General features: G+C 44.9%; 1 pseudogene; it reads right to left on the minus strand.

Annotated features, from left to right (window-relative positions):
* Positions 1–8,860: 8,860 nt before the first annotated feature.
* Positions 8,861–9,572, minus strand: LOC147887337 (germin-like protein 8-2 pseudogene; annotated as a pseudogene).
* Positions 9,573–10,401: the final 829 nt, after the last annotated feature.

Here is a 10,401-nt window from a genome sequence, read left to right on the forward strand (position 1 = left end):
TTTTCATTTTTTAAACAAAAATTTTATTCTATTCATGTTTGTCAATAAAGTGTGTTTCAAAATCCAAATTTTCATCAATTTTTCAAAAAGACAACTATTGTCATATTCATGCTTCCAAATCTAGTTTTTTAATATTATTGACATGAAGCGTATATTTTGTCCCTACAATTTTTAAAAAATATAAATTTTTAGGGGATTTTTTTCAAAAATGGAGTCTGACTTGTCCTCTGCATGATTTTGCTGTTATTTATTATGACTCAGTGTTTAATTTGTCTGTTATTGTTAACAATACTTGTGCTAATTGGTGATCAAAGAAAACAAGACCTAAATATTTGTCATATTCGAACCACAATCACATGTGCCTTCCAAATCACAATCGCATATTTCTAAGGACTATTTCAATTTCCTTAATATGACATTTGCCAATGCACCAATCTAATTATTATGCATGTATAAAAGATAATGAACATAAAGAAGAGAAATCAACACAATTGGCAATTAATGCATGTATACGGGAATACAAGGAAGGTGTAGCATGCTAGCCCACCATTTTATTCACTATTTTCTTTTGCATTTAGTGGTTTATGTACAAGAGAAAGGATTGGCGGTTGGTATAAGGAAAAGTGTTGGTATTTGGTTTATGTAAAAAGAAAGGGTTGTTGCACAGGCTATGCACCAAAAAAATATATACATATTAACAATCCCACTTCTCCCTTTTAAACTCCACTCATGTATGGGAGTACAAGGAAGGTGTGACATGTTAGGCCACAATTTAATTTTACTATTTTCTTTTGACTTTGGTGGTACGCTAACGTGTAGTCGTGCTAGTAGGGATTGCTTCTACGTGGCGCAAACCAAATCAGTTGGAGACCAAATCTTGCGTCGATGTACGTCTAGGGTAGCCTAAGAGGCGTGTGAAGTTTCGTCCCCAACAGGGTTTAGGATTTAGGGTCCAGGGTTTAGGGTTTAGGGTTTAGCCGTGCTAGTAGGGATTGCTTCTACGTGGCGCAAACTAAATCAGTTGGAGACCAAATCTTGCGTGGATGTACGTCTATGGTAGCCTAAGAGGCGTGTGAAGTTTCGTCCCCAACAGGGTTTAGGATTTAGGGTCCAGGGTTTAGGGTTTAGGGTTTAGCCGTGCTAGTAGGGATTGCTTCTACGTGGCGCAAACTAAATCAGTTGGAGACCAAATCTTGCGTGGATGTACGTCTAGGGTAGCCTAAGAGGCGTGTGAAGTTTCGTCCCCAACAGGGTTTAGGATTTAGGGTCCAGGGTTTAGGGTTTAGGGTTTAGGGTTTAGCCGTGCTAGTAGGGATTGCTTCTACGTGGCGCAAACCAAATCAGTTGGAGACCAAATCTTGCGTGGATGTACGTCTAGGGTAGCCTAAGAGGCGTGTGAAGTTTCGTCCCCAACAGGGTTTAGGATTTAGGGTCCAGGGTTTAGGGTTTAGGGTTTAGGGTTTAGCCGTGCTAGTAGGGATTGCTTCTACATGGCGCAAACCAAATCAGTTGGAGACCAAATCTTGCGTGGATGTACGTCTAGGGTAGCCTAAGAGGCGTGTGAAGTTTCGTCCCCAACAGGGTTTAGGATTTAGGGTCCAGGGTTTAGGGTTTAGGGTTTAGGGTTTAGCCGTGCTAGTAGGGATTGCTTCTACGTGGCGCAAACCAAATCAGTTGGAGACCAAATCTTGCGTCGATGTACGTCTAGGGTAGCCTAAGAGGCGTGTGAAGTTTCGTCCCCAACAGGGTTTAGGATTTAGGGTCCAGGGTTTAGGGTTTAGGGTTTAGGGTTTAGCCGTGCTAGTAGGGATTGCTTCTACATGGCGCAAACAAAATCAGTTGGAGACCAAATCTTGCGTGGATGTACATCTAGGGTAGCCTAAGAGGCGTGCGAAGTTTCATGCCCAACAGGGTTTAGGATTTAGGGTCCAGGGTTTAGGGTTTAGGGTTTAGTCGTGCTAGTAGAAATTGTAAAAATGTATGCATTTGTCCTTCCACGTGGCGCATACCAAATCAATTGGAGACCAAATCTTGCGTGGATGTACATCTAGGGTAGCTTAAGAGGCGTGTGAAGTTTCGTCCCCAACAGATAAGTCCACGTGTGTATTTCATTAGTACGTGCGCCATTTTTCATACGTAGTCACGAGTGCTAGTAGGGATTGTAAAAATGTACGCAACTGTCCTTCCATGTGGCGCATACCAAATCAGTTGGGCACCAAATCTTGCGTGGATGTACGCCTACGGTAGCCTAAGAGTCGTGCAAAGTTTCATTTCCAACAGATAAGTCCACACGCGTATTTCCTCAGTACATGCGCCATAGCTCATACGTAGTCGTGCTAGTAGGGATTGCAAAAATGTACGCATTGTACCTTCCACGTGGCGCATACCAAATCAGTTGGGCACCAAATCTTGCATGGATGTACGTCTACGGTAACCTAAGAGCCGTGCAAAGTTTAATCTCCAACAGATAAGTCCACATGCATATTTGGTTAGTACGTGCGCCATTTCTCACACGTAGTCGTGCTAGTAGGGATTGTAAAAATGTACGCATTATACCTTCCACGTGGCGCATACCAAATAAGTTGGAGAACAAATCTTGCGTGGATGTATGTCTAGGGTGGCCTAAGAGTTGTGCGAAGTTTCATTCCCAACAGATAAGTCCACACGCGCATTTCGTTAGTACATGCGCCATAGCTCATACGTAGTCACGAGTGCTAGTAGGGATTGTAAAAATGTACGCATTGTACCTTCCACGTGGCGCACACCAAATCAATTCAAACCAAATCTCGCGTGGACTATTGGCTAGGGTGGCCTAAGAGTCGTGCGAAGTTTCATCCCCAACAAGCAAGTCCACACGCGTATTTCGTTAGTACGTGAGCTATTTTCTTAGTCACGTTTTTAAAATGTCCTAATGCACAAAACAAATTACAACATTACTACTAATAAACAATTTTTTGTATTACAAACACAACAAATCCCATTGACAAGACATCGGACATCATGTTAAAAATAGAATCTAATACAATGATGTGAATGAACGACGTGTATACAGCCATCATAGTGAAATACAAAATATGAGTCCATGAAAAATACAATGGTACGGTCACACAGTGAGCCTATACATATCGAATACAAAAAAGTGTAATCAACTAGTGATACCCAATAAAAATCAATCTGATCAACTGATGATCCCAAAAAATAAGATATGTAATGTGCTACTCCTCAGGATCAGCTCTCATGCCAATAGTTGCAAGTATGCTCTCGTGATCCGCCACTGCAAGGCGCCATCGTGGAGTGGACGTCGCCTTGCGAGTGCGAACACGACTCAAAGTAATCTTGATCCCAACAACAAGATGAGAATACATGTATGCCTCCCGATCCGCCATGTACTCCTGGAACTCAATATAGCGACCACGCCTCTGTATCTGCTGAAAATAGTGGCCACCGACGATCATGCTATGAGCATTGAAGTGCATCCCATGCCCATCCACTGTATCCTCATTCAGCACACTCTTCAGCATAGAGCATCGCAACAAGTAATAATCCACACCCTCCTCATTGCCCTCCGAAGCAATAACCACGAAGATATCACCAATACGCAAAATATCTGTAAGCTGGTCATAATCTCTAGAGGAACTGAATCCCGCATCCTGATCATCATGTATCTCCTCCCAAGGCTGGAAGGGAGAAAGCACTCGCCGTACCCATGGATCGGCCCATGGTATCATGGAGCACCCTCCCCAATCATCATCAATGCATGCAGAGCAAAAACATGCAAACCGTCGAGAAAAGATCGCGGGGTGAGACTCACCTACGCTCCTGATGGAATGGAAATCAAGAGTGCCAGGCACAGAACGACAATCAAAAGGTCGCGACCGATCAAGACTCCCAATGTCCACGCACCAAAAATACCGGCTCACCACCCTATCGTCACGCGACTGAAACGAGGACGTAGCACTAGTGGATAAGTGCTGGCTGCACCACCGCACCACATCATGTGCATCCTTGAAGCGATCGGCACTGTGACGCAACTGGTATCGACGCAAAGCACGCTTCACACAAGCACCTGCACCATCGTGCTCTCCCTTACCGTGCCCTGTCTCGAAGTAGCTCCATGTGATCGGAATGCCTGTCTCACGGTGCCATCTGCAGAACCAATAAAACTGTCTAGCGGATTTGAACTGACCACCGCAACCGTCTGACCAGATCCAGCGCCGCTGCCATGTGACACCATGATCCCTCAAGAAACTATCATGCAAAGTGAAGCAATACTGCACAAAATGGGCATCATGCGATCGATCATCACTAATGTAGAAGTGATACTCTCGCACAATGATGCGTGAGTCCATGGTGCTATCAATGCCATCCACATGAGCCTGTGCATGACGATAGCTAATGTGCACAAATATAGCAACCTGCAATATGGCATTGAAAAAAAATTATGACTATTGAAATAATTCAATATAATGAGGCGGGGAAAAAATCAATACTCAATCACACGTCACCTGTTCGGAGAAATAATACTCCGATTGGATCTCATGCTGTGGTGCAAAGGTGTAATTCTCCGCAAAGTCCACCACTGAGACAACCACCCCTATAGGAAATGTCCTCAAACATGCACGAAACTGACGATCCTCCCATTTCGCAGTGTGCGAGTGGCGTATGTAGCGGTACAGCTTCCCTCGAAAACAGTCGATGAATACAACACGTGGTGTCTCCTTCCCCACAAGCTGCAACCTCCTCGACTGTGCACCACCATCTAATGTCAAGGTACAGTACTCATACTGCTGCCAACGAACCATCTGCACATCACAAGTATCTAGTGCAACTCGTGGCACTCTGGCAAAGTCACCACACAAAGTACACGTGCCTTCCACACAATCAAGGGAGTGGAATAAAGCATCACCATCTCGTGTACACAATATGGAATGAATGAAGTCGCGAGGGCTAGTAGGAACCACTCCCCTATGACCATCAAGGGAACGGAATACGTCATACATCAATCCAAAATCCACATGGTAGCGACAACAGCATGTGTCACGCTCCTGAGAGCATCGCACAAACCATGGCCTGCATCGCTCAAATGACCTCTGCCCAATCTTGAACTCCGGGTGCGCCTCTACAAACTGAGTGTACAACTCAGTCTGGGTACACTCCAAAAAACATGCACCATGCTCAATGTACACACCGCGTGACACCCTCTTCCGCAATGCCTTCTTGAACACCGGGGATGCTCTGCAATGCTCCTCCCAAAACTGTTGTATGAAGGACCTAGCGGAATCATCCAACAATCGATCGCTGCGATGTGCACGACCACTCGAAGCCCAAAGAGCATCAGTCTCACTATCCTCTAGACTCTGCCTCCTAATGATGCCTGCTCGCAATGTGCGCGGTGCAATCTGAAGAAGACGTGAAGCGGTACGCACATGGCCTATCATATGAGGTCTACTAATGGCAGCCACAATAGCACGACGTGCTGCCAAGGCATCACTGGAGTTCCTATGCTTAATAGAAGCATAGGAACGTCGAACACTGCTAAGGACCTCGCTAGATACAACCCTATCTCTACGTGCACCAAGACCAGCAAGCCTCCTACACTCTACCAAGTCAGGGTGATCAATCAGGGACGTAAGAAGAGAAGACTGCGAAGCTGGCGTGAGGTCACAAAAAAAAGACTGCACGATCTTGCTAGTACGACGACGGATAGTGGACTTCGGCAAGTCACGTCGTGAAGCAACACTGCTGCTACAAGGTGGGGCAACGGGATCAATGGGAGATGGTAGGGTGGACGGGGGAAGGGAGGCGCCAAGCGGAGCGGGGGGAGGGGGAGGGGGAGGGGGAGGGGGGAGGGTGGAGGGGGAAGAGGTAGAGGTGGAGGCCAAAATGTAGGTGGCTAGGGGAAGGGCGGAGGCTAGAGGTAGGGGAGCGGATGAGCATGGGGGGACAATGGAGGTGGGGGTGGGGGTGGAGGTGGGATGTAGAGGTAGAGCTGGAGGTGGATCAGTGGTGGCAGCGCGAGCTCGAGCTCTAGAGGCTCTCTTGCGCTCACGAGCCTTCCGCTTGCGCTCCTCGTCAATGAGATTTGGGGGGGGTTCCTACATCTTTCACGTCTACTAGCTCTACGGCTTTGAGAACCCATTCTCAATGAAAGTAGGATGGAAGGTGTGACAAAGTGATGAGGAGGCAAGAATGGCTAAGAATGGGTGAAATGAACCAAAACGTGGTGTCTTATAGAGAGCCTCAACTCATCCACTAGATTGCTCTTAGATTGCTCTTCATTATTATTGGTGGAGAGGTGCTAAGATTGATACTAATTGGCTTAATTTTGGTGGAGAGGTCTGCTATGCCCGGAGCCGCGATCAGATCTTATACCTCGATCGAGGTATACCTCGATCGAGGTATTAAGTGCATTGCGCATGCATGTATGTATGAACCTCGGTCCTCGGTCACATACCTCGAACGAGGTATTCTATGCCTCCCCCATCATACATACCTCGATCGAGGTATTGTATGAATCCCCCATCATACATACCTTGATCGAGGTATTGTATGCATCGCACATCGTCATGTGTATACATCTTGCTGATGTGGCACCATGCATGGTCATGATGTGGTAATATAGTCTCTTCCTACATGGTCATGATGTGGTACTGGGCATGATGTGGCATGATGAGTTGGCATTCATGAGGTGGTAGATGACATGGCAAATTGCGGTGGAGGATTGGTGACGTGGCCAGGAGAGGAGGTATGCCAAGGTGGCATTGTGTGATCACATGGCTGATGATGTGGAATGATGAGGTGGCACATGTGGCAGCACGTGTGGCAATGTAAGGTGACATGGCAAGGAGTGATGTCACATCTGCTTGATGAGATGGCACCACGTGGTCTAACAATGTGGCATGGTTTTGATGACTCAGCCTTCCACATGGGCAGCATGCAAACTCCAAAGGCTTGCCACTAGGATCGGTGATGCTCCTAGCCTACATCACCAAGCCTAATACCAAGCCTACCTTGTCTTGGTATTAGGCTTGGGTGGCCCTTTTTCCCCCACAAAAGGGAGATTTAACTCTTGGAGGCCATATCGTACGTTTCCCTTACTCAAATTTAACCAAAATTTTTTCCCCTTATTCATCATGCATAGGACTAAAAATATTGACATTTTTGAAATGTTTGGTTATGTTTGAGAATTACTAGATTTATTTTTAATATTCTTTGTTGATCCTCTGAGGAGTAAAAGTAAAAATTAAACTTCAATCTTCCTAAATCTAACCGTTGGATTTGGGATTTGATGATTCAACCACACACCCTTATGTGCCTACTAACCTTCCACCGAATTGGATTTGCTTAATTATTCAAAATACTAAAAAAATGTGGTGTGCTACTAAAATGCATGTATTTTATGACTTTATTTATTATAAATAATTATTTATAATTAGATAAATCATTCAAAAAATTACCAATAAATCAAGTTAAGCTCTACATAATGCAAAGAGACCACTTACAAAGTTTAAATAACATTTAATCTAAAATGAGTGAGAAATTTAGAATTTTATATGACACTCTTTGTTCGTGACAAACGTGTGACCACCCTGGAACCATGCCGTGTGACACAAAGAAATTTTTTGTGTGTGCATCGAATTTTCGATCAGACTATACGATTGTGTGCACAATAGCAAGTGTGATGTTGTGTCAGAAGACTTCAAAGACTAGATCCATAGGGAAGTAGGTGAGATTTGCATTTTTGAGTGCTAAAAAGCTTGTTTTTCCACCTCCTTAGGATTGGGGAGTGAACAAAAAGTGGACACCCTTAGCTTGCTACCACCCTTCTCTCAAAGTATAATTGCAAGTCATAAAGGCAAGGCACACTGTGGATTTACACATACCGGTAGCCATGCTTAGTGGACATAGACACAAATATTTTGCTACGCCAATGGAGCGAAAAAGGAAAGTGGAGCTAACTCCAATATTGGGTCCTATAATATAGGAAACTGGCATGCCAAGATGAAAAGAAAGGCTTTTAAAAATAAGTACAATAGCGACATCAATCGACATAGCAAGGGTAAGAAACATGAATTTGTGACGTAGTGAAGGGGGGTGTCCTTGAACATTCCAAGGACTTTTCTAGTGCTAGGCATTAATGTTTGTAACCACCATGGGAATATATTTAGGCCACGCTTCTAGTTCTCACTAATAAGAGTGCCATGTGAACACACTTTGGGTGCCTCTGAAGTGTTTGCAAAATACTGGCGCACTATGCAAAATGGAACTTATAAGTTTTTAAATTTACATAAGAGATTTGTTTGCAATTTTTAAAATTTGTAATTTTACTTATATTTTCACCTTAAAACCTGAAAAGCTATATGAAAAAGTTTCAGGAAGGAAAGTTGAAGGTTTCACTATATAAAAACATAAAACTTCTCCTTGAAGAGTGGTGCCCCCTAGAGGACATATGAATGTTGTGTTTTGAAGAAAGAAAATCCAAAATCTTGAAGCTCTTGCAAAATGTTTCTTTTAAATATGATGGTTTTCCACTAAAGCTTAAGCCAATCCGAGAAGCCAAGACAGCGTAGATCATAATCTTTGAGAAGACAATTCAAGTTAATGATGTCACTCGCAACTTCACGTCAATAAGCAAAAGTGAGATAGTGTAGAGTGTAAACATTTGTTGGACGGTTAGCAATAGTGAACTACGCCTAGTCCTAAATTTACTACAGAATCATTAGCATTGAATCTAAGCTTGTTGATGCACAAACAAGTGCACAGAGCATTATTTAGTTTGGATGGAGTATTTGACTAGTTGTGCAGGGCACTCTGGCAAGTCCCCAGCCAACTTGATCATTTCAATTTGAGCAGGAGTGTATTGACGAATTCGATCAGGCAGTTTTTCCAACGCTATCTGTGAGACTGTAGACCTCCTGCTTATCGATGCCGAAGGTAGTCTCCAGCACTTGCTCAGGAAGAGGAGGTTTGGCGGCGAAGAGGGCAGTGGCCAACAGCGATACCCCCGGATTTTGACTGTTCAAGCCGGATATGGCAAGGGCAGATTTATGCGCATCCGCGTTGAGCTGGAAGTGAACCAGCCCCCGGGGGAAGACAAAGAGGTCCCCAGCGTAAAGCGTCTGCTGGAAGAGAGTGTTATTGGTATCCACAAAGCCCACTACCAATTTTCCCTGAGCCAGGAAGAGAACTTCGGTGGCGCGAGGATGGACATGAGGTGGAACCAGGCCGCCTGGTGCGAAGTCGAGGCGAGCGACGGACAAACCCTGAGTGTTGAGGCCAGGAAACGTTTGGGCGTCGGCGAGCGTGACATTGGAGCCCAACGGGTTGTTGACATCACCTGCCTGACGCAGCAAGGGAGAAGTGAAGTCGTATGCAGAGACCTGATTGGCGTTCTTGCAAAGAAGGCCGTTTATGGTGATGTCTTGGTTGGGTAGAGCGACGCAGAAATCTTGCAAAGGATCGGCGTCCGTGGCTGCAACATGGAGGGAGGGAGAAGCAAGAACGAGCAAGAAGAGGAGGGGCAGTGCGGCCCTAGCGAGAGTGGTAATTGTGGACGTGAATTCAGCGGCCATAGCTGTGGTACAGCAGGCGATGCAGACGAAAATCTGGGGAGTGTAGCTGCTGCTGGAGAGGGATGTTAGGAATGCAGGTAGCTTCTGAGAACGCAATGGAAGGGAGATCGTGTCGATAGTGCAGCGCAAGTGTGCTCCTTATAAAGTCTGCCTTTCGATCTGCTTTGGACCAAGTCGAGTTCGTGATCCTTTCGGTTTGCTTTGGACCAAGTCGAGTTCGTGATCCTGATAGGTGACGCAATCTATTGAAATTCAGATCATGGGCTACTCTTTCCATCTTCTACAACTGTTGCTAAATCAACGAAAACAACGATGAAACATTCCACCCAGTACGCGAAATCAACGACAATAACTTTGAAACATTCCACCCAATAAATTAAACTGGAACGCATCTCCACCTTATGTTTTGCTTGTGGGCGTGCTGTTTAATTCAACGCTGATAGTGTGACTTACGGCCACGGGTCACATGCTTGTAACAACGTCTAGCAACTAGGGCTACAAGTCTAGCGACTCTAGGTACAAGTCGCCATGTGCCTAGGAAACAACTCTAATGCTTTGCTAGTAGGGAGACATATTACTACTTTAAGGAAAGCTTGGGAATTCTCTTTAAAGGAGAGCTTAGTGAGTGAGGGCTAGGCAGATGAGTGAGGCTTACTACATGCGTGCACACACACAGATGAGTGAGGCTTAGTGAGCATTGCTTTTAGTTGGAAAAAAGGTTTTAATGCATGTTTAAAAATAAAAGCTTAAAATGAAATATATGTGTGTGTTGCAGACTCTAGGCCACACACACACATATAGACACACCTATAGGGAGGGGTTGCCATGT

Source organism: Dipteris shenzhenensis, chromosome 23 (genome assembly GCF_047967505.1).
Source record: "Dipteris shenzhenensis isolate YYH24624 ecotype China chromosome 23, Dip_SZ_1.0, whole genome shotgun sequence".
NCBI classification, from domain to species: domain Eukaryota; kingdom Viridiplantae; phylum Streptophyta; class Polypodiopsida; order Gleicheniales; family Dipteridaceae; genus Dipteris; species Dipteris shenzhenensis.